This window comes from Cherax quadricarinatus, chromosome 75, assembly GCF_038502225.1.
Source record: "Cherax quadricarinatus isolate ZL_2023a chromosome 75, ASM3850222v1, whole genome shotgun sequence".
Taxonomy (NCBI): Eukaryota; Metazoa; Arthropoda; class Malacostraca; order Decapoda; family Parastacidae; genus Cherax; species Cherax quadricarinatus.
The window spans coordinates 19,358,134-19,381,260 of NC_091366.1; the positions used below are offsets into that span (position 1 = coordinate 19,358,134).

A 23,127-nucleotide genomic window follows, 5' to 3' on the forward strand; every position below is an offset into this window, starting at 1 on the left:
ATTTGTGCATGGGGCTCAACAACAGTTAACCATCTCAGACCACTAATTACCCAACAAAAGGCTGCAGTTAGAATGATAACAAATTCTCACTACAGGCAGCACACTCCACCAATATTCAATACACTAAACCTACTCACCATACAAAACATCCATACTTATTACTGCACCTATTACATACATAGAACACTTAACTCTGATATTAACCCTCCCCTCAAACATCTCCTTGCCAACCTCAACAGAACACATGACCATAACACAAGGCACAGATCACTCTTTGATGTTCCTCGTGTTCATCTCACACTATGCAAAAACTCAATGCACATAAAAGGCCCTAAAATCTGGAATTCATTACCTGTAAATATAAAAGAAACACTACCTGTTTATAAATTCAAGTCTCTACTCAAAGATCACTTACTCACCCAAAACCAAATAAATACTGAATAACTGAACCTTATAAATTGTATATCTTAAATGTTTCTCACAATTATATCACATAAATGTTAAACCTAAAACCCAATCTAACTTTATTATTTTTTAAATACACTACCTAACAGAATCCTTCATATGACCTGTCTTTGTAATACTCACTTGTGCTTTATAGTAATCTGTTTACATTAATGTTTTATCACTGACTTCATCATTGCTTAATTAATCTTAAGTTAATTTTAAGCCAGCCCGTAATGCTATGCATAGTATAAGTGGCTTTGGCATACTGCTCTTATCTGTATTTTTTTGTACCTCTGTATGTGTGCACAAATTTATAATAAATAAATAAATAAATAAATCACAACAGCAGGAGGCCAAGGCAAGAGTATGACGAGAGCAATAGAGCGATGGTTAACACACTGGCTGCAGTGGCCAGAAGAGCTCATGCATGTAGGGCAAAGCTCCTGGTCATGGGTGACTTTAACCACAAGGAGATCAATTGGGAAAACTTGGAGCCATGTGGAGGCCAAGATACATGGAGGGCTAGGATGATGGAGGTGGTACCGGAAAACTTCATGTACCAACACGTAAGGGACACTACAAGAGAGAGAGAGGAGAGGATGAACCAGCAAGACTGGACTTAGTATTCACCTTGAGTAGTGCAGATATTGAGGACATCACATATGAAAGACCCCTTGGGGCCAGTGATCATGTGGTTTTAAGCTTTGAATACACAGTAGAGCTACAAGTGGAGGGGGAAGCAGGAAGGCCGGGATGAATGAAGCCAAACTACAAGAAAGGGGACTACAAGGGAATGAGGAACTTCCTGAATGGGGTTCAGTGGGACAGAGAACTGGCAGGGATGCCAGTTAATGAAATGATGGAATATGTAGCAACAATGCACAAGGAGGCTGAGGAGAGGTTTGTACCCAAGGGTAACAGGAATAATGAAAAAGCCAGGATGAGCCCATGGTTCACCCAAAGGTGCAAGGAAGCAAAAACCAAGTGTGCTAGGGAACGGAAGAAATATAGAAGACAAAGGACCCAGGAGAATAAGGAGAGCAGTCGTAGAGCCAGAAACGAATATGCATAGATAAGAAGGGAGGCCCAACGACAATATGAAAACGACATAGCAGCGAAAGCCAAATCTGACCCGAAACTGTTATACAGCCACATCAGGAGGAAAACAACAGTCAAGGACCAGGTAATCAGGCTAAGGAAGGAGGAGAGACAACAAGAAATGACCGTGAAGTATGAGGAACTCAACAAGAGATTCAAAGAAGTGTTCACGGAGGAGACAGAAGGGGCTCCAGAAAGACGGAGAGGTGGGTCACACCACCAAGTGCTGGAAACAGTACACACAACAGAGGAAGAAGTGAAGAGGCTTCTGAGTGAACTAGATACCTCAAAGGCAATGGGGACAGATAACATCTCCCAATGGGTCCTGAGAGAGGGAGCAGAGGCACTATGTGTACCTCTAACAATAATATTCAATACATCTATCGAAACAGGGAGATTGTCTGAGGCATGGAAGGCAGCAAATGTAGTCCTAATCTTTAAAAAAGGAGACAGACATGAAGCACTAAACTACGGACCAGTGTCATTGACATGTATAGTATGCAAAGTCATGGAGAAGATTATAAGGAGAAGAGTGGTGGAACACTTAGAAAGGAATGATCTCATCAACAGCAGCCAACGTGGTTTCAGGGATGGGAAATCCTGTGTCACAACCCTACTGGAGTTCTATGACATGGTAACAGCAGTAAGACAAGAGAGAGAGAGGGGTGGGTGGATTGCAATTTCTTGGACTGCAAGAAGGCATTTGACACAGTTCCACACAAGAGATTAGTGCAAAAACTGGAGAACAAAGCAGGGATAACTGGGAAGGCACTAAAATGGATCAGGGAATACTTGTCAGGAAGACAACAGCGAGTCATGGTACGTGGCGAGGTGTCAGAGTGAGCACCTGTGACCAGCGGGGTCCCACAAGGGTCAGTCCTAGGACCAGTTCTGTTTCTGGTATTTGTGAACGACATTACGGAAGGAATAGACTTCGAGGTGTTCCTGTTTGCAGATGACGTGAAGTTGATGAGAAGAATTCATTCTATCAAAGACCAGGCAGAACTACAAAGGGATCTGGACAGGCTGTAGACCTGGTCCAGCAATTGGCTCCTGGAGTTCAATCCCACCAAGTGCAAAGTCATGAAGATTAGAGAAGGGCAAAGAAGACTGCAGATGGAGTACAGTCTAGGGGGCCAGGGACAACAAACCTCACTCAAAGAAAAAGATCTTGGGGTGAGTATAACACTAGGCATATCTCCTGAAGCACACATCAACCAAATAACGGCTGCAGCATGTGGGCGCCTAGCAAACCTCAGAACAGCATTCTGACATCTTAATAAGGAATCATTCAAGACCCTGTACACCGTGTATGTTAGGCCCATATTGGAGTATGCGGCACCAGTTTGGAACCCACACCTAGCCAAGCACGTAAAGAAACTAGAGAAAGTGCAAAAGTTTGCAACAAGACTAGTCCCAGAGCTAAGACATATGTCCTACGAGGAGAGGTTAAGGGAAATCAATGTGACGACATTGGAGGACAGGAGAGATAGGGGGAACATGATAACGACATACAAAATACTGAGAGGAATCGACAAGGTGTACAAAGACAGGATGTTCCAGAGATTGGACACAGTAACAAGAGCACACAGATGGAAGTTGAAGACACAGATGAATCATAGGGATGTTAGGAAGTATTTCTTCAGCCACAGAGTAGTCAGGAAGTGGAACAGTTTGGGAAGCGATGTAGTGGAGGCAGGATCCATACATAGCTTCAAGCAGAGGTATGATAAAGTTCCTGGTTCAGGGAGAGTAACCTAGTAGCGACCAGCGAAGAGGCAGAGCCAGGAGCTTGGACTCAACCCCTGCAACCTCAACTAGGTGAGAACTAGGCGAGTACACACAACACACACACACACACACACACACACAGTTACAAAAAACGCGATTTCTAAAAAGCTTAGAGATCTCCAGTGAATACTAGAAAGTACTGCCCTTCTAGCATCCAGCCTGTTTCTGAGTTTTCGTAACAATTAGTCAGTATCCTTGTCCAATTATCCATTAGAATTCAATAAGAATTAATAGTGCTTCAGGATTACAACTGGTAGGCTACTAACTAGAGAAATTAAAATTTAATAAATTTATTATAGTCTAGAGGTATATTATCAAATTAAATTAAATTAATCACAGTAATCAAAATAATATTAATTACTTCTCTCGTGTACAGTATTATTGTGCTGAAAGCACATATCACATTTATAAGTCTAAGGACCATATGGTACATTAACATTTAATAAGATATTACAAATATGTACAAGTAAGCTTGTGTGTATGTGTGTAAGTGCTCTAAGTAGTTCTCTATGTCTCAAGACTTGACTAGACTTCAAGAAGTGACTGACAAAGTCCTATCATCGACTAACTTCTTGACCACCTGGCAATCAGAACAGCTTGCTTGAACAATAAATGACCGCTAAGCCCAATAGCAATATAACAAGCAACTGCGACACAGAATCAGGGACAAGGAGATAATATAATGACACTAAGTAGGGACCCTCAGCAGATCATCCACAAAAGTCACAAAACTCCCATGCTACTGAATCTAAGTTCAGCATAAGAAAATCCCCTACTGAGACAGTACACAGATACCAGTACAAGTTAGGTCAGAAGCTACAGCTCAGGACCTGAGTTGCTCAGAGTGTCTAAGATACACACAACCTCAGTACAATGTCGAAAATCACTAAGTCTGTACAATATTCTGTGAACAGTCTCACAGAACGTACAATAATAATAAGACAGAGACGATCTTCCAACAAGGGCCAATAAGGGAGATTTAGGCACTTCTTGTCTGGAATACGTCCAACCACCAAGCGAGTCTAGACCAGACTGAATACTTCAGATGAGGTGTGAGCACCCCCCCCCTCGATCACGTGATAGCTCCATGGACAGTTGCTGCCCAGCAACAACGAGAAGCCGGCAGGGAAACAAGCAAAGAGTGATAATTACAGTAGTTAGACAATCAAGACTTGAACTATGAGCACATATGTTTCATCCTACCTAACAAAAGTAACTAAGTCAAATAATAATATAAAGCAATATATTTATGATTTAGCTGTTATCGCAAATATAAAATTATATGAAAAGGTAATATACATTATATACATTGTGACCCATTCATGGGTTGCAACACCCCCCCAACACGACAAACGGTTGCACTAGGAGTTGCGTTGTCTTTTACATTATTACTGATTACTCATGTCACTTTAATAATACAATTTAATATAAAAATAAATGAGAGTCAATCTTGTGTCAAGCACTTCTATAATTTCACAGTGTCTATATCACTATGTCATGTCCCTAGTGCTAGGGCAGTACACAGTATCGTATCTCTGCATTCTCGTGGTTATGTACATCAGTGTAGAGACAGGATTGCATAGACAAGCATGACACATTGAGGCTCGATCATAGTAGAGGAGACTGCATATGAACAATAGTCTTGTGCTATAGACAGGAGACAGCATTCCACTCTTAAGTAGTGGTAGTGGAATGCTATGCAGTATGGACATCTGAGTATGAAACAGCTTAAGGTGTGTAGTGAGGGGGGGTCTGCAGCAAGACTGTGTTCTGCCACTCAGTAACATCGCCCACACAACACTACCAACTCAACACTCAGCTTCTGTCTCCAATTGTCTCCTCCACACACACATATCATCACTACTGTGAATATGTAAATATAATAATTAGACATGAGTATATATAATTAACATGGGCTAGAGAGATTACATTACTTTACTGAATTTGACATAGCAAGTAAAAGTATTTGGGCATAAAATTATGTTAATTTAATGTAACTGATAATTATTTGTCCTTGGAGGCAAAGAGGGGAATGTATGAGAGTATAGTTTTACCAACGCTCTTATATGGGTGTGAAGCGTGGGTGATGAATGTTGCAGCGAGGAGAAGGCTGGAGGCAGTGGAGATGTCATGTCTGAGGGCAATGTGTGGTGTGAATATAATGCAGAGAATTCGTAGTTTGGAAGTTAGGAGGAGGTGCGGGATTACCAAAACTGTTGTCCAGAGGGCTGAGGAAGGGTTGTTGAGGTGGTTCGGACATGTAGAGAGAATGGAGCGAAACAGAATGACTTCAAGAGTGTATCAGTCTGTAGTGGAAGGAAGGCGGGGTAGGGGTCGGCCTAGGAAGGGTTGGAGGGAGGGGGTAAAGGAGGTTTTGTGTGCGAGGGGCTTGGACTTCCAGCAGGCATGCGTGAGCGTGTTTGATAGGAGTGAATGGAGACAAATGGTTTTTAATACTTGACGTGCTGTTGGAGTGTGAGCAAAGTAACATTTATGAAGGGATTCAGGGAAACCGGCAGGCCGGACTTGAGTCCTGGAGATGGGAAGTACAGTGCCTGCACTCTGAAGGAGGGGTGTTAATGTTGCAGTTTAAAAACTGTAGTGTAAAGCACCCTTCTGGCAAGACAGTGATGGAGTGAATGATGGTGAAAGTTTTTCTTTTTCGGGCCACCCTGCCTTGGTGGGAATCGGCCGGTGTGATAATAAAAAATAAAAAAAATTATTAAGGATGTGACAGAGTGTCAGCAATTACAGTACAATGACCACTTACATGTTTTATACTAATACAGTAAGGTTGGATTCTGAGAGCCCACTTCATGATCCTAGCATTTTTACTCTTCATAGTATTTATACAAGTGAGAGGATTGTGGTCTGAAAAAACGTTAATTTTACATTGGGAAGTGCCCAAATACTCATCAAAATGTTCCAAGGAAACCACAAGAGCTAGAGCCTCTTTCTCAATGGTGGCATAATTTTTCTGGTGTCGTTTAAGCTTAGATGAATAGTAGCATATAGGATGGAGAATGTCAGTGGATGTTGACTGTTGGAGCAGCACAGCACCCACTGCATAAACACTTGCATCTATATGTAAAAAGAAGGGAAGATTGAAATTATAACTCAACACTTGAGCAGATGAAAACAGAAACTTCAACCTTTTCAACAAGTCTGAAAAATCTCTAGTCCAGATGAACTGAACTTTGCTACTAGTGAACACAGTGAGAGGTGTAGGTGGAGGTGTGTGTGTTGGCTTGCCTGTCACTTGACACATGTGGCAACGTCACACATGATCAGCTACTGTTTCCTTCATCTTTGGCCAAGTAAAATGTTTTGCCAGTTTACCTAGTGTCTTCTTGACACCCAAATGTCCTCCAATGGGACTATTGTGAGCAAAATCAATGGCTTGGTCACGAAATGTAACTGGTAATACTACGAAATGCTTGACTGTGGTGGAAACACTATCAGCTGACAACTTACATATATTTTTCTCCATCAGTACACCATTACTATAATAGTAACAATTATCAAGATCCTTATCTTCACTCTCAGTAACTGCTATATCTCTTAGCCTTTCCATTGACTGATCAATAAACTGATCATTGATTAAACCATCATGAGTTAGAAATTTATCGTCAGTTGTGTCCTGACTAGGCTGATGACAGGGGGGGAGTCAGTGTTAATGATCCTGGGCGCAGAGCATCACTGAACAACATATTCAAGCCCAAATCATTGTCATCCACTAACTCAACAGGAGTCAAGGATTGTTGTTGAATCTTTGACATAGCTCTAGTAATTGCACTGAGAGGAAATAAAATAGGCTTCTCTCTACGAGCTTCAATGGCATAATTATCATCAGTGTTATTATCAATCACAAGTGGTTCTTTACATATACCAGCATGAAAGATATTGTTCTCTGTCAACAAGTCTACTGACCTGATGGGAAATACTCCACTGGTTATACCCACTGAAATATAACCAGTATAATAGCTAGTTTCAATGTTAACTTTGTTCAGAGGTACTTTTATAACAGCCCCTCCATAGGCTTCTAACAATACATCTATCTTGCAATAGGTATCATCAGTTATGAGCAGTACATCTTCTCTTAATAATGTAAGATAACTGCCAGTGTCTCTGAAAGTAATTATTATCTCAGATGTGATTTGTCAAATCCTACTTTACCTCTCGATAAGTAAGGACTCATCGCTGAATGAATCTTTTTGTCAGATACTTTCTGACGCTAGTCATCTATCCTGAGTAATATTATTTAAAACAGTAGGATCTGAGGTATTACTAGGATTTTGGTGCCTTTGTTGCACGTAAGAGGATACGGCTTGTGTGAGGGTGCCAGCCGCACGACTGTTTCTCGTATCTCTAACTTATAGCAACACTCTCTAGCATGTCCTTTTCTGTTACAATAGGTACATTTAACTTTCTTCTCGTGATCAGATTTCTGTCTAACCACAGAGACAGATTCAGGATTGTGAGTTTTCCTGCTAAAGGTACGAGAAGTCAGAGTAGCCGGTACATCAGGCCTGCACTGAGCAGCTGATTTAGGTTTCTAATACAACTTTTAGTTACCTTGTTTGTGTGTGTTTTAGTATGTACAAGTTTGTGAGAAATCTCGTAATTGTCTGCTAATGCTGCAGTTTCCAGAATATCCAAGGTAGTATGATCGATCTGATATTCTTGTATATCAGCAGACATACAGTTGTAAAACTCTTCGTGAAGTAACAACTGAACTAGACTGTCATAGTTGTTACATTTCGCAGATCTAGACCATCTCTCAAATGCAACTTTTTCCTCACAAGCAAACTCTACACAAGTTTGATCTTGTCGTTGTTGTAACGTACGAAATGCACGTTGATAACTTACAGGTAACAAGTTATATGTCTCTAGAATAGTTTGTTTGACAGCATCATAACTGATGTACTTGGCAAATGGTAAAGCAGCAGTAAAAGTTTGAGCTCTTCCTGTCAAAGCTGTGTGCAACAAGGTAGCCCAGTGCTTACGTGGCCAGTTCATAGCACGTGCCTGGTTCTCATACACATCAAAATAGGTGTCTAAGTCACTTTAAAAAAACTTAGGAACCATGGATGCAGCTTTCTGCACATTAAATGTGTCTTGTAATCTATCAGTCTGATGTCTTCCAAGACAAAAATTTTCTCTCTGGAAATCTTCTTCATTCAATTTCCTCTGTGCCTCTATTTGTACAGTCTGCAACATAATGAGGCATTCCAACCTCTCAAACTGTTCCTGAGAGATAGGACCAGTGGGTAATAGAGGAGTAAGGAATCTAATGAATAAGTCTGGACGGTCCTTAGGTTAGGCACCTTGTCCAGTCATCCCTAGAGTCTAGATTTGGTCTAGGATAAGTAGATACAGGTGAAGGATACACGGTACTAGTATGAGGCTGAGTCATACAAGCTACACTCTGTTCTGTTGTATCAATGAGGCGGGAAGGTGTGAGCGAGAACAAAATTTCATTAGGCTCAGACACTTCTGTCATAGTTGCTCTTCTACGTCATCAAATAGTCATACTTTCTAATTGTGACACTAGGCTTTCTGTATCTGAATCATAATCAGACATCTCTGTATGAGCAAGAAACAATATATCTTTAATTAATGCTCTGACAGTTTCTGCGGTGTAATTTCTGTTATACATCACACCAAGATATTTGACTACTCACCAACACATCTGAAGTTTTAATGTACTTAACGCAGACAAAGTCAGAGTATCAATTAACTGTTTCACTTTGACATGCATCACGAAAATAAATGTACTGCGAGTGAGTGATTATGGGAAACTATAATATTAATAGGAATTTTAGTGTTGGTTGTCTTAGAGCTAGAGCTCATAAACAGTATTTTCATCTCCTTGGATCAAGAGACTCAGTCAAGTACATACATCCACCTAGTATGTTGTACGAGACTAAACTCAAAGTCTTCAGATTAGGAAAGTACTCAAAGTGTTTGAGTAACTCTATGGTCAAACTGGACAATTTCTCCAACACCTTGGATCAAGAGCATCCCAGACAGGCCCCCATTTGTTACACAAAATGCAATTTCTAAAAAGCTTAGAGATCTCAAGTGAATACTAGAAAGGACTTCCCTTCTAGCATCCAGCCTGTTACTGGGTTTTTGTAACAATTAGTCAGTATCCTTGTCCAATTATCCATTAGAATTCAATAAGAATTAATAGTGCTTTAGGATTACAACTGGTAGGCTACTAACTAGAGAAATTAAAATTTAATAAAATTATTAATCATAGTCTAGAGGTATATTGTAAAATTAAATTAAACTAATCACAGTAATCAAAATAATATTAATCACTTCTCTAAAGTACAGTATTATTGTGCAGAAAGCACATATCACATTTATAAGTCTTAAGTACCATCTGGTACATTAACATTTAATAAGATATTACAAATATGTACAAGTAAGTTTGTGTGTATGTGTGTAAGTGCTCTAAGTAGTTCACTATGTCTCAAGACTTGACTTCAACAAGTGACTGACAAAGTCCTCATATCAACTAACTTCTTGACCACCTGGCAATCAGAACAGCTTGCTTGAACAATAAACAACCGCTAAGCCCAATAGCAATATAACAAGCAACTGCAACACAGAATCAGGAACAAGGAGATAATATAATGACACTAAGTAGGGACCATCAGCAGATCCTCCACAAAAGTCACAAAACTCCCATACTACTGAATCTAAGTTCAGCATAAGAAAATCCCCGACTGTGATAGTACACAGATACCAGAACAAGTTAGGTCAGAAGCTACAGCTCAGGACCTGAGTTGCTCAGAATGTCAAAGATACACACAACCTCAGTACAACGTTGAAAATCACTAAGTCTATATAATGTTCTGTGAACAGTCTTACAGAACCTACAACAATAATAAGACAGAGATGATCTTCCAACAAGGGCCAATAAGGGAGATTTAGGCACTTCTTGTTTTGAATACATCCAACCACCAAGTGAGTCTAGACCAGACTGAATACTTCAGGCGAGGTGTGAACACCACCCCCCTAGATCACGTGATAGCTCTGTGGACAGTTGCTGCCCAGCAACAACGAGAAGCCGGCAGGGAAACGAGCAAAGAGCAATAATTACAGTAGTTAGACAATCAAGACTTGAACTATGAGCACATAATAATATGTTACATCCTACCTAACAAAAGTAACTGAGTCAAATAATAATATAAAGCAATATATTTATGATTTAGCTATTATCGCAAATATAAGCAATATAAAATTATATGAAGAGGTAATATACATTACATACATTGTGGCCCATTCAGGGGTTGTAACACACACACACAAGCATGCACGCACACACACAAGAGCACACACAAAAACACACACAAACATGCACACACACGAGCGCACTCACATAGGCGCACACACAAGTACACACACACACACACACACACACACACAAGCATGCATATACACGGACACACACAAAAAGCTATGTATCGACCCCTGTAATAGAAAGAGGTAAGTAAACACATACACGAGATATATACACACACGAGCACAAGCACTCACGTGTTTGAAGGTTTGGTATACGAATGCAGATGGAATAACAAATATGAGAAGTGGCATGAAAGAATCAATGAGAAGTCCCCAGACATCATAGCAGTCACAGAAATGAAACTAACTGAGACAATAACAGATGCATTCTTCCCACCAGCATATCAGATCCTGAGGAAAGATAGAAGGAGCAGAGAGGAGGAAGGCTTGCACTGATCATAAAAAACTGATGGAGATTTGAGGAAATGTAAGGCATGGACGAGATTGGAGGAAGGGACTACATAGTAGGTACACTTAAGTCTGGGAAGCACAAGGTGGTCATTGAAGTGATGTATAATCCACCACAGAACTGCAGGAGGCCAAGAAAGGAATATAATGCGAGGAAAAGAGCAATGGTGGGCACACTTGCTGAGATGGCAAGAAGAGCTCACTTGAGCAGAGCAAAGTTACTGGTTATGAGCGATTTCAACTACCGGGAGATCGACTGGGAAAACCTGGAGCCATACAGGGGTCCTGAAACATTGAGAGCCAAGATGGTGGATGTGGTACTGGAAAACCTCATGCATCAACATGTTAAGGACACTACCAGAGAGTGGAGAATGAACCAGCAAAACTGGACCTTGTGTTCAAGCAGAGCAGTTCAGGCATTGAAGACATTACTTATGAGAGGCCCATTGGAGCTAGTGATCACATGGTTCTGTGTTGTGAATACATAGAGTTACAAGTAGAGAGGGTAACAGGAGTTGGGTGAGGAAAGCCAAACTGTAAAAGGGGGACTACACAGGTATGAGGAACTTCCAGCAGGAGGTTCAGTGGGACAGAGTATTGGCAAGAAAGTCAGAAAATGAAATGATGGAATACATAACAACAAAATGCAGGGAGGCAGAGGAAAGCTTTGTTAGCAAGGGCAATAGAAATAATGGGAAAACCAAAGTGAGTCCTTGGTTTACCTGAATGTGTAGGGAGGCAAAAACTTAGTGCACCAGAGAATGGAAAAGGTATGAGAGGCAAAGGACCCAGGAAAATAGAGAGACTAGTAGAAGAGCCAGAAATGAGTATGCACAGATAAGGAGAGAGGCCCAGCGACAGTACGAAAACAACATAGTATCGAAAGTCAAGTCTGACTCAGAAACTGCTGTATAGCCACATTAGGAGGAAGACAACAGTCAAAGACCAGGTGATCAGGCTGAGGAAAGGTGGGGAGCTCACCAGAAGCGATCAAGAAGTATGTGAGGAGCTCAGCAAGAGGTTTAAGGAAGTATTTGCAATGGAGACAGGAAGGCTTCTAGGTGGACAGAACAGAGGGGAGGACACCAGCAAGGAATATACCAAAAAGTGTTGGATGACATACACACAACTGAGGAGGTGAAGAAGCTGTTAAGGAACATTGATACCTCAAAGACAATGGGGCCAGACATCTCCCCGTGTGTCTTCAACACATCCCTTGAAACTGGGCAACTACCTGTGGTATGGAAGATGGCAAATGTAGTACCATATTTAAAAAAGGAGACAGAAAAGAGGCACTAAACTATAGACTAGTGTCACTGATGTGTATATTATGCAAAGTCATGGAGAAGATTATCAGGAGGAGAGTGGTGGAACATCTGTAACAAGAGTATAAACACCAACCAGCAAGGATTTATGGAAGGAAAATCTTGTGTCACAAACCTACTGGAGTTTTATGATAGAGTAACAGAAGTAAGACTCAAGAGAGAGGGGTAGGTTGATTGCATCTTCTTGGACTGCAAGGCCTTGAACACAGTTCCTCACAGGAGATTGGTGCAAAAGTTAGAGGATCAGGCGCCTATAACAGGAAGGTCACTGCAATGGATCAGAGAATACCTGAAAGGAAGGCAACAACAAGTCATGGTATGTGATGAGGCATCATAGTGGGCACCTGTGATGAGAGGGGACCCACAGGGGTTGGTCCTAGGACCAGTGATATTTCTTGTATGTGTGAATGACATGCTGGAAGGGTTCGACTCAGAAGTGTCCCTGTTTGCAGATGATGTGAAGTTAATGAGGAGAATTTAATCAGATGAGGATCAGGTAAGACTTCAAAGAGACCTGGACAGGCTGGCCACCTGGTCCAGCACCTGGCTCTTCGAATTTAACCCTGCAAAATGCAAAGTCATGAAGACTGGGGAAGGGCAAAGAAGACAACAAATGGAGTATAGGCTAGGTGGCCAAAGACTGCAAACCTCGCTTAAGGAGAAAGATCTTGGGGTGAGTATAACACCGAGCATGTCTCTGAAAGCATACATCAACCAGATAACTGATGCAGCATAAGGGCGCCTGACAAACCTGAGAATAGTGTTCCGATACCTTAGTAAGAAATCATTCAAGACACTGTACACAGGGCCGGATTAAGAAGTCTCCGGGCCCTAGGCTATTCAGATTGGCGGGGCCCCTTTGAGTTACGGGTAAGCGAAGCGACCCCTTACAGCTTGGAGCTGATGTGAGCCTGTTTAAGGTCTAATTAAATACATTCCGGCTATTTAGATTAAATTTAATAGGGAAAGTACATCAAGACAACCAAAACCATTCACCAACAGCCATTATAACTATCTTGTTAAATCATGCATTTTAAAGAGAATAAACTCAAGACAGCATAGTATTACTAGATTAGGCTATTAAAGTAGTGACATCATGTACCTATTATATTCAGCATAACCACTACAGCACTATTATTCCCTTTATAAATCACTGACCATTATTGTTATCATTGCATCATGCATAAGACTATCAAATCATGTAAACTCAAGAAAGTAAAGAATTGTTTATATTCACAGGCACTTCTTAAATAAACTTTTTTCTGGATATCATATTGGCAAAATCATCAATTATATTCTGAAAATCAACATTTCTTGTTAGATCAGACTCAATGGTCAACAAGGCTAGGTTACACAATTTGTCTTGTCTCATTGTTGAACGGAGCTGGTTTTTCACTCTTTTCAAAGCAGAAAATGAACATTCTCCTTCACAGTTAGTAGCTGGAAGTGTTAGGTAAAGGCGATACACTATGTCAACATTAGGGAAGGTTTCTGAGATACCTGCATTTCTTAAATGTTTCAAAGCAGCTGAAGGCACACATTTTTCTGGTGTAGCTTTAATCTGATTCATATACCCAGAAAAATTAACTATTTCTTCAACAAATGTGTCCTGAACATCTGCTGAAAGGTGTTGTTGCAACTTTAATGCAGCTTCTCTCAATTCTGCGTCTGACATAGTAGTAATTTTGAACAGAAATCCAAACTTGTCATCGAGATTCTGGTAGATTTCTTTTCTTTTCACCAATTCTGTAATCAGTGAATCCAGAATGACGAAGTATGTAGCTGTCTTACATTTCTGCCTTGGTAGCAACACAATTTCATTGTCTGGCTCTTCAAAATTGCGTTTATTCTTCCTTGACCGCTGATGATCAGCCCGGTAACTGTAGTCTTTCACCAGCAGTTTAGCTTTCTCTTCAAACATTTCAAAAGCTTCATCATTGCGAAGTGAGCTTACAAATTCCACTAAGCCTGCATAGAGGTTAGCACAAGTAGCCATTTCAATTTCAATTTTCTGAAGTGTCTTGTTCGTGGCATTTAACCATTCCAGTATAGAGTGACAAAGCACACAGAGTAAGGCCAATTCAAATTCTTCCAATTTTGACGCTAAGCTGGCTGCTTCGCTTCTTGTAGTTGCTGTCTGGTCTCCATCCTCTGCTATTTGGATCAAAGCAGAACGTATTTCAGCAAAGCTGTCTTTCAAAGCATGTGTTGCATCATGCTGCACTGACCACCTTGTAGTTAATAATGATTTGATGACATCTCCATGAATGGTTGACTTGAGTATACTCCACCGATGCGTTGAAGCAGAGAAAAAATTGAAGTGCTTGTAAAAGCCCAAAAAATGAAACTGCAGCAAAACAACACTCCGCAGCCAAGACAAATTGTGTAACCTAGCCTTGTTGACCATTGAGTCTGATCTAACAAGAAATATTGATTTTCAGAATATAAGTGATGATTTTGCCAATATGAAATCCAGAAAAAAGTTTATTTAAGAAGTGCCTGTGAACATAATTATTATTATTATAATCAAAAAGAAGCGCTAAGCCACAAGGGCTATACAGCGCTGCAGGGTAGGGAAGGAAGCGAGGGTATTGGATGGCAGAAGGGAGGAGGGATGATCAGTAGGTTACAGAAAACAGCGGGGCAGGGGATAGTACGGGGGTAGAGGGTAGCAAGAGATTGAAGTAGAAAGGGCTGAAGGTATCAGAATTTGTGAAGTCAGTTGTTGTCAAAAAGTCAATGAGAGAGTCTGGATGAAAGGTTGGTCCATCAGTGAGAAGGGAAGGTAAAGAGAGAGCAGCGGAGCGAAGACGACGACAGAGGTAAATTCTGCGTGCTCATTGATAAAGTGGGCAGTCCAACAGAATGTGGCTGACTGATAATGGAGCTTGGCAATTCTCACAGAGAGGAGCAGGGCGCCTCTCCATGAGATATCCATGAGTAAGACGAGTATGGCCAATGCGAAGACAGGAGAGAGTAGTCTCCCAACCTCGACACTGGTGATAAGAAGACGGGCAGTAACCTATACTCGGTTTAATAGATTGAAGTTTGCGAGCATAGTAGACCAACGTTGTTGCCAACGGGTGTGAAGGTGGGAAGATATTGCAGCAAAATAGTCCATAAATGGAATACCTCTATAAGAAACTGGTAGGTCATGTACTGCTGACCGCACAGCAGTGTCTGCCTGTTCATTGCCCTGTACGTCAACATGACCAGGGACCCAACAAAAAACAATATCTTTATGCTTGGTAAAGATGTGGCGTAGCCAAAGTTGGATACGGAGGACTAAGGAGTGAGGTGTATCAAATTTCTGTATAGCCTGTAAAGCACTAAGGGAGTCTGAGACAACCACAAATGATGACACAGGCATAGATGCAATATGGATAAGTGCTGTAAGGATGGCATACAATTCAGCAGTAAAAATACTAACTGAAGATAGTAAATGCCCTTGTACGACGCTGTCCGGAAACACTGCTGCGAATCCTACGCCATCAAAAGACTTAGAGCCATCTGTGTACACAGCAATGGCATGAGAATGAGAGTGAAAGTGGTCAAGAAAAAGAGCGGGAAGCGACCGCAGACAGTTGGGCTTTCGAGCAAGGGAGAGAGAAAGAAGAGACTCAAACAGCTGGAACTTCCCAGGGGGGTAGGGAAAAGTGAGATGCTACATGTACATAGAAAGGAGGTAATTGAAGAGAAGACAAGAGCGAATGAAGGCGAAGAGAGAAGGGATGGAGTAAACAGGGGCGGTGAACAAATAAAGAATGTCTACTAATATCAGTGACCATTCTATAAATGGAAGGATTGCGGAGATCATGAGAGCGTACATAGTAGCGAAGGCAATGGGCATCACGGCGATCGGATACAAATGGAACGCTCGCTTCTGCATAGAGGCTCTCGACAGGGGAAGAGCGAAAAGCACCAAGGCATAAACGTAATCCTTGGTGATGAATGGGGTTAAGGCTAGGGAGAGTAGCAGGAGATGCCGCTGAATAGATCTGGTCACCATATCAAGTTTTGATAAAATAAGGGTGGAATGTAGGCGAAGGAGGGTTCGACGATCAGCTCCCCATGAAAGATGAGCAAGGGTTTTAAGAAGGTTCAGCCGGCCGTGACAAGTTGCCTTTAGAAAGGTAATGTGAGGTTTCCAGGATAACCTATGATCAAAGAGGAAGCCCAGAAACTTGACTCTATCACATTCAGGGATACGGGAGCCATAGAGGTACAAAGGATGATCGGAGATGACAGAGCATCTAGTGAAAGTAATTTGGTGGGTTTTAGTGCTGGAAAATTTAAACCCACGTGTGGTGGCCCAATTGGAAACACGGTCGACTGCATGCTGGAGAGAAACTGTAATGAGGTGACAGTCAGCACCTGCACAGGCAATAGCGAAGTCATCAACATAGAGTGATGACCAAATATTTGATGGAAGACTAGAGGCCAAATCATTAATAGCAAGGAGAAAAAGTGTTGTGCTCAGAACACATCCCTGGGGGACACCTTCAGCTTGGATAAAGTCCGGGGAGAGCACATTATTAACCCGAACACGGAAATGCCTGTCAGTTAAAAAGTTCTTAAGGAAGGACAGTAGATTGCCTCGAAGGCCTAAGGAGTGGGCTTGGGCTAAAATATTATACCTCCAAGTTGTGTCATATGCCTTCTCAAGGTCAAAAAATATGGCAATAAATGAGTGGTTATTCGCAAAGGCATTACGAACATACGTATCCAAGCGCAGTAAGGGGTCTATGGTAGAACGTCCCTTACGAAAGCCATATTGACGAGTGGAGAGACTGTTGTGTGTCTCTAAATACCACACTAAATGTCTATTTACTAGGCGTTCCATCACTTTGCAAACTGCACTGGTAAGAGCAATGGGACGATAGTGGGAGTTTTCATGTCCCATAGTGCCTGGTTTGCAGAAAGGGAGAACAATGGCAGATTTCCACAGCTGTGGAAGAACTCCTTGTGACCAAATAAGATTGTAAAGGCATAATACGACTGGAAGGGCTGACTGATGTAAATGTTGTAGCATACGAATATGAACTCGTCGGGCACAGCTGCCGATGATTGGCAAGCTGAGAGTGTTGCCTCCAGTTCTTGAAGTGTAAAAGGCACATTATACTGTTCTTCTCTGAGAGAAGAAAAGTCCAAGGGTGCTAACTCTCTGGCAGACTTTGAGGAAAGAAATGAGGGGCATAGATGGAGTCCCTGAGAAATACGGACCAGATGATTGCCAATTTCATTGGCATCATCTAGTGGGTTTGCTATATTAACACCGGCAACCCACAGAACAGGAGCCGGGTCAGGAGAATATTTACCACTCAATTTTCGTACTTTTTTTCAGACTGCACTCATAGAGGAAGCAGAGGTGATGGTGGAGACATAATCTCGCCAGCAAGTGTGTTTAGCGTCACGGATGACACGGCGAGCAATCGCACGCTTCTGTTTAAAATCAAGAAGTCTCTCTGTGGTTCTATTGTACTGGTACCTGCCCCATGCAGCGCGTTTCAAACGTACTGCACGAGCACAAGCAGGAGACCACCAAGGCATGCATCTCTGAGAATGCCTGCCCGAAGTTTGGGGTATAGAATGAGAAGCTGCAGTTAAAACGGAGGACGAGAAGAGGTGTAAAAGCTCATCGATGGAGGACGAAGAAGGAACCTCTCTAAAAACAGTTAGGTGTGAGTAAAGGTTCCAATTTGCCTGATCAAATTGCCAGCGTGGGATGCGAAGAGGTGGTGAATATGAAGGGGAAGTAAGAATGATTGGGAAATGATCGCTGTCATGTAAGTCCGGGAGAACAGACCAAGTGAAGTCTAATGTGGTGGAGGAAGAGCAGACTGAGAGATCGATGCAAGAGAGAGTATGAGTCCGAGGATCAAAATGGGAGTGAGTACCAGTATTTAAGACATAGAGGGGGTGGGTGGCAAGAAAAGCCTCTAATTGAATTCCACGGGAATCACAGTGAGACCCCCCCCAGAGGAAATGGTGGGCATTAAAATCACCAAGTAACAGAATCGGTGACGGTAATGACAAAACAAGAAAGGCAATAGCTGGAATAGACAACGCCCGAGAAGGAGAGAGATATAAAGAACAGAGCGTATACCACCTATGCAAGTGGATATGGGCTGATGTGTAATGCAGCGAAGTACGAACAAATAGCTGATGGTACGGAATATCAGTGCGTAGAAGAAGGGCACTTTCATTAAAGGTCCCATCAGGAAAAGGGTCTGAAGAATACAATAAATTATAGCGTGAGATGGGAGAGATAACAGCAGAGTGTAATTTTGGTTCCTGTAAGCAAACACCAACAGGGGAAAACTGAGAGAGTAACATCTGAAGCTCACCCCGATTACCCCTGAGGCTGCGTATATTCCACTGTAAATAGGCCATGATTGGCAATGATAAAGATACTTGAAATCTGCAGGTAAGGGTTCCTATGGACTAGAGGGGTTAGAAAAGTCCACATGCGGAGGCAGTGGAAAACGTTCAAGCAGCGAAGGAATGGTGCGCTGTGAAGAAAGGAGTTGCGCAGATGGAGCAGAGGAGAGAGAAAGAGCAGAGGGTGGATCAGTGTCCATTGATGGTTTGGTCACTGCAATATATTCAGAGATTGCTTCAAGTGTTTCAGAATTCAGAGACATCATATGGGAGACAATATTGGAAATGGTAGGGGGAGGATGAGTAAAGATTGGAACTGTATTGGACTGTATCTAGGTAGGGGGGGGGCAAAAGGGTGGAGGGAACTGGAGAAGCGTGGAATGGGACAGAAGAGGCAGAAACCTGGGAGGTGGAAGAGGAAGAAACTTGGGAGGGAACAGGGGAGGAAGGTACAGTACGAGGAGGAGGGTGAACCTCTACACTTGTAACAGAGCCAGTGAGAGGGGAAGAACCAGGTACAGAGACACGGAAGGTAAAATGAGGAGGTGGAAGATGGGTAGGAGGTGTTAACGGACCTTTTTTTGACTTTTGAGAAGTAGAGGGAGGAGGTGTCATACGAGATCTCGTCGCTACTGAGGCTTGTGAGAGAGAACACGAAGCGAGATCAGACTGAGGCGTTGAAGTAGGGACGTCTGAGCCTAGGACAGCAAAAGAATTAGATACAGGAGTGACTATGGGAGAGGTAACCACAGAGGTGGGTGTAGAAGATGGGATACCAGAAGTGGGGGGAAGTTTTGAAACATGGGAATAAGAAACACGAGGGAGTCTCCCTTGGAGACGGAGATGAGAAACTGCCATGGCATAAGGGAGACCTTCTCTCTCTTTGAGGTAACGGATTTCCCGCTCGTTTAAGTAGACTTTACAACAGCGAGAGTATGAAGGGTGAACCTCATGACAATTAAGGCAAGAGGGAGATCGATTGCAAGACATATTAGAATGGTCATCGGCACCACAGACTGGGCATTCGGCGATAGATCTGCAATATTTCGCTGGATGGCCAAATCGCCAGCAATTTCTACACTGTTGCGGTGTAGGGATCACCTTTCGAACTTGTAACCGATGCCCTGCTATATAAATTGAGGACGGGAGTTCACGGCTGTCAAAAGTTAAACGAGCCACATTGCTAGGGTATCGTCTCCGCCCGCGGGCAGGAAGAACGTAAGTGTCTACCTTGAGGATTGGGAGATCTTGGAGTTCCAGCTGTTCAAGAATGTCAGTGCCACATGTCTGGAAATTTTGTTGAACTATGGTATGGGGCAGAATGACGGTACCACTACAAGAATTGAGGGAATGATGTTTTTTAAGAGTGACAGGAACAGTATCAATATGGGAAAGACGAGAGAGCTCATGAGCCTGGGTAGCATTCTGTACGGTGATGCACGTACTGCTCTTAGGAGCATGAAAAGAAATATCTTTACCAACATGGCGTAAGAGTGCCTTGCCAATACTGTGGTCAGAAAGATAGGCAGTAGAGGAAGTCGGTCGTAAAGTGAAGAATTTAGTCCATTGTTCAGTCTGAAACTGAGCGTGGAAAGGTAGTGAAGGACATGTCGATCGTTTCTGAGAAGAAGGAGAAGGTGGAGAAGTATCATCAACAGGTAATTGTCGTTGGCGTTTAGGCGTGGGACCAGAGTTGGTCCGACGTGGAACGGGTCGGTGATTCGAAAATTGCCGCACCGTAGAGGGAGAGGCCGGAAGCATAGTCATAGGAGAGTGAAGGTCAGGTAAATCGAAGGAGTCAGTCGAGGCCTCAGTACCTGAAGCGGGTGAGGAAACAGCACCGGCAAGAGGTACAGAGGCATGAGGAGTGTCTGAAGAGTGGTCCAAAGACGAGGCGGGGTCAGAACGGGGTGCGGTATCAAGAAGGGGCCCGGGGGTAGCAGGTTCATGGACTAGGGCTGCCATGGTTAGGTTACTTCTTTCTTTTTGTTTTTAAGAAAAAAAAAAGAAAGAAAAGAAAATAAAAATAAAAAAAAGAATAAAAAAAGGGGAGACCGGGGAGGGATAGTTCCTAGGAGGAATGAAAGGGCCAGAAATCTCCCACCGCGCCCAAGAGGACCTCAACACTGCAAGTAGAGCAGATGCAGCATGGAACCCGTGCCATACCCTACCCATCATGCTAGTAAACTAACAATCCGGGATAGCAACCTCATATCTGCCGAGCTACCTCGGTGGACAAAAGAGAGGGCGGCCGGAAATCGGCCACAAAGCATACCTCCTTCGGCCACCACCCACGGAATCCGAAAGGTGGCTTCCAGAGATACACCCTTCGCCCGAGAGACACCCAAAGCCACCCTCCGGGAGACCGGAGAGGGATCGGGACATCCCTAGGCAATCCAGATTCCACGGCAATCTACGCCACCGCCAAGAACCTCAACAGAATGGGATGGACCCCGGTACCCTTTCCCCTACCTAGGAACTAGCGTGCCTGTGTGGAAAAAAAAAAAACCAAAGGCCAAAAAGGAAGGGCAAAAGGGAGGGGTGGGGAGGAGGAGGAAAGGAAAAAGGGGAGGATGGGGAGGATGGGATAGGGAACGGGGGATTGGGGGGTAATTAGGTTCGGTCTGAGGAAGGAGACTGACAGGTCTAATTCCTCAGACCAAGAGCGTCTTCACCACGCCAAGGAGCCTCCCTTGAAGAGGCCTGTGAATATAAACAATTCTTTACTTTCTTGAGTTTATATGATTTGATAGTCTTATGCATGATGCAATGATAACAATAATAGTCAGTGATTTATAAAGGGAATAATAGTGCTGTAGGGGTTATGCTGAATATAATAGGTACATGATGTCACTACTTTAATAGCCTAACCTAGTAATACTATACTGTCTTGAGTTTATTCTCTTCAAGATGCATGATTTAACAAGATAATTATAATGGCTGTTGGTAAATGGTTTTGGTTGTCTTGATGTACTTTCCCTATTAAATTTAATCTAAATAGCCAGAATGTATTTAATTAGACCTTAAACAGGCTCACACCAACCCCCCCACCCCCAAGATGGAAGGGGTCGCTTCGTTTACCCGTAACTCAAAGGGGCCCCGCCAATCTGAATAGCCTAGGGCCCGGAGACTTCTTAATCCGGCCCTGAGTCCAAGAACAATGCACAATGGTATTTATATCACCATTTTCATAACTAAACTAATCATTATGTTTTGCATGATATGTGGCCTACCACCATAGATAAGGACATGAGAATTAAAGAATGTAGGGACGATTTTCAGTTTCACCCAACGAACGATTTTCTGATGTGGCTTATGTGTTTCTGGGGAAATATATAGTAAATTAATTGATGTTCTACATCACTTCCGTCACAACTTGAAAACTAAGCATTTGCAACGGAAGTTATGTAGAACATCAATCAATTGAGATCTGTTATTGAAATGATAAAGACTTAAAGACAGGACAAAGTGCTTTTAAAACCTACAAACGGAAATCAGTTTGCATTTTTAGGTTTTTCTTTGTAGTATTTTTACCAAAATGCGTCTTTACTGGTCCATGCATCTTTACTGGTCAAGTAACCCTATCAGGTACCTCCCTTAACATTTAGAGGCGAAAACAAACATTTATCCATACACATCAATGTCTATCAACAACACTTCAGTTAATTTGTCACAGTACAAGTCTAGATAACGTGTAATTACTACAGAAAATTGGAGAGGAATCTCCCATACTCACCCATTAGCGGGAAAACACAGCTGTTCTGATGTAAACAAAGGTGTGTTGAGTGTTGCCATCTATGGCTAGGTTTATTTATTTTTATTTTATTTTATTTCATTATTTATTTTTGTTTTAATTTTTAAAAATCAATTTTACTCTCCAAACACTTGAACTTTTTAGGTAGGGACCCCTTTGTACTTGTACCATGTGCGCAGTCTTGGATGAGCCCCTGAACCCCTTGGACCGTGGGGCCCCACAAATGTGCGGGGCCCTAGGTAAATGCCTCGTTTGCCTATGAGGTAATCCGGCACTGACTGTACACCGTGTACATCAGACCTGTACTGCAGAATGCAGCACCTGTTTGGAACCCACATTTGATAAAGCACGTCATGAAATTAGAGAAAGTGCGAAGGTTTGTGACAAGGTTAGTTCCAGAGCTAAGGGCTGTCCTTCAAAGACAGGTTAAGGGAAATCGGCATGACAACACTGGAGGACAGGAGGGTCAGGGGAGAAACATGATAACAACATATATACCTTTGATATACTTTTGAAGAAATTCTAGAGTATATCTACTCCGAGCCTGGCCGTAGGCCAGGCTCGTCT

At 42.4% G+C, this 23,127-nt stretch overlaps 1 protein-coding gene across 3 annotated transcripts in view; it reads right to left on the minus strand.

The window, feature by feature from the left end:
* Positions 1-23,127, minus strand: part of LOC138854939 (uncharacterized) — a 398,435-nt gene that overhangs the window by 233,746 nt on the left and 141,562 nt on the right. The window lies entirely within an intron of this gene.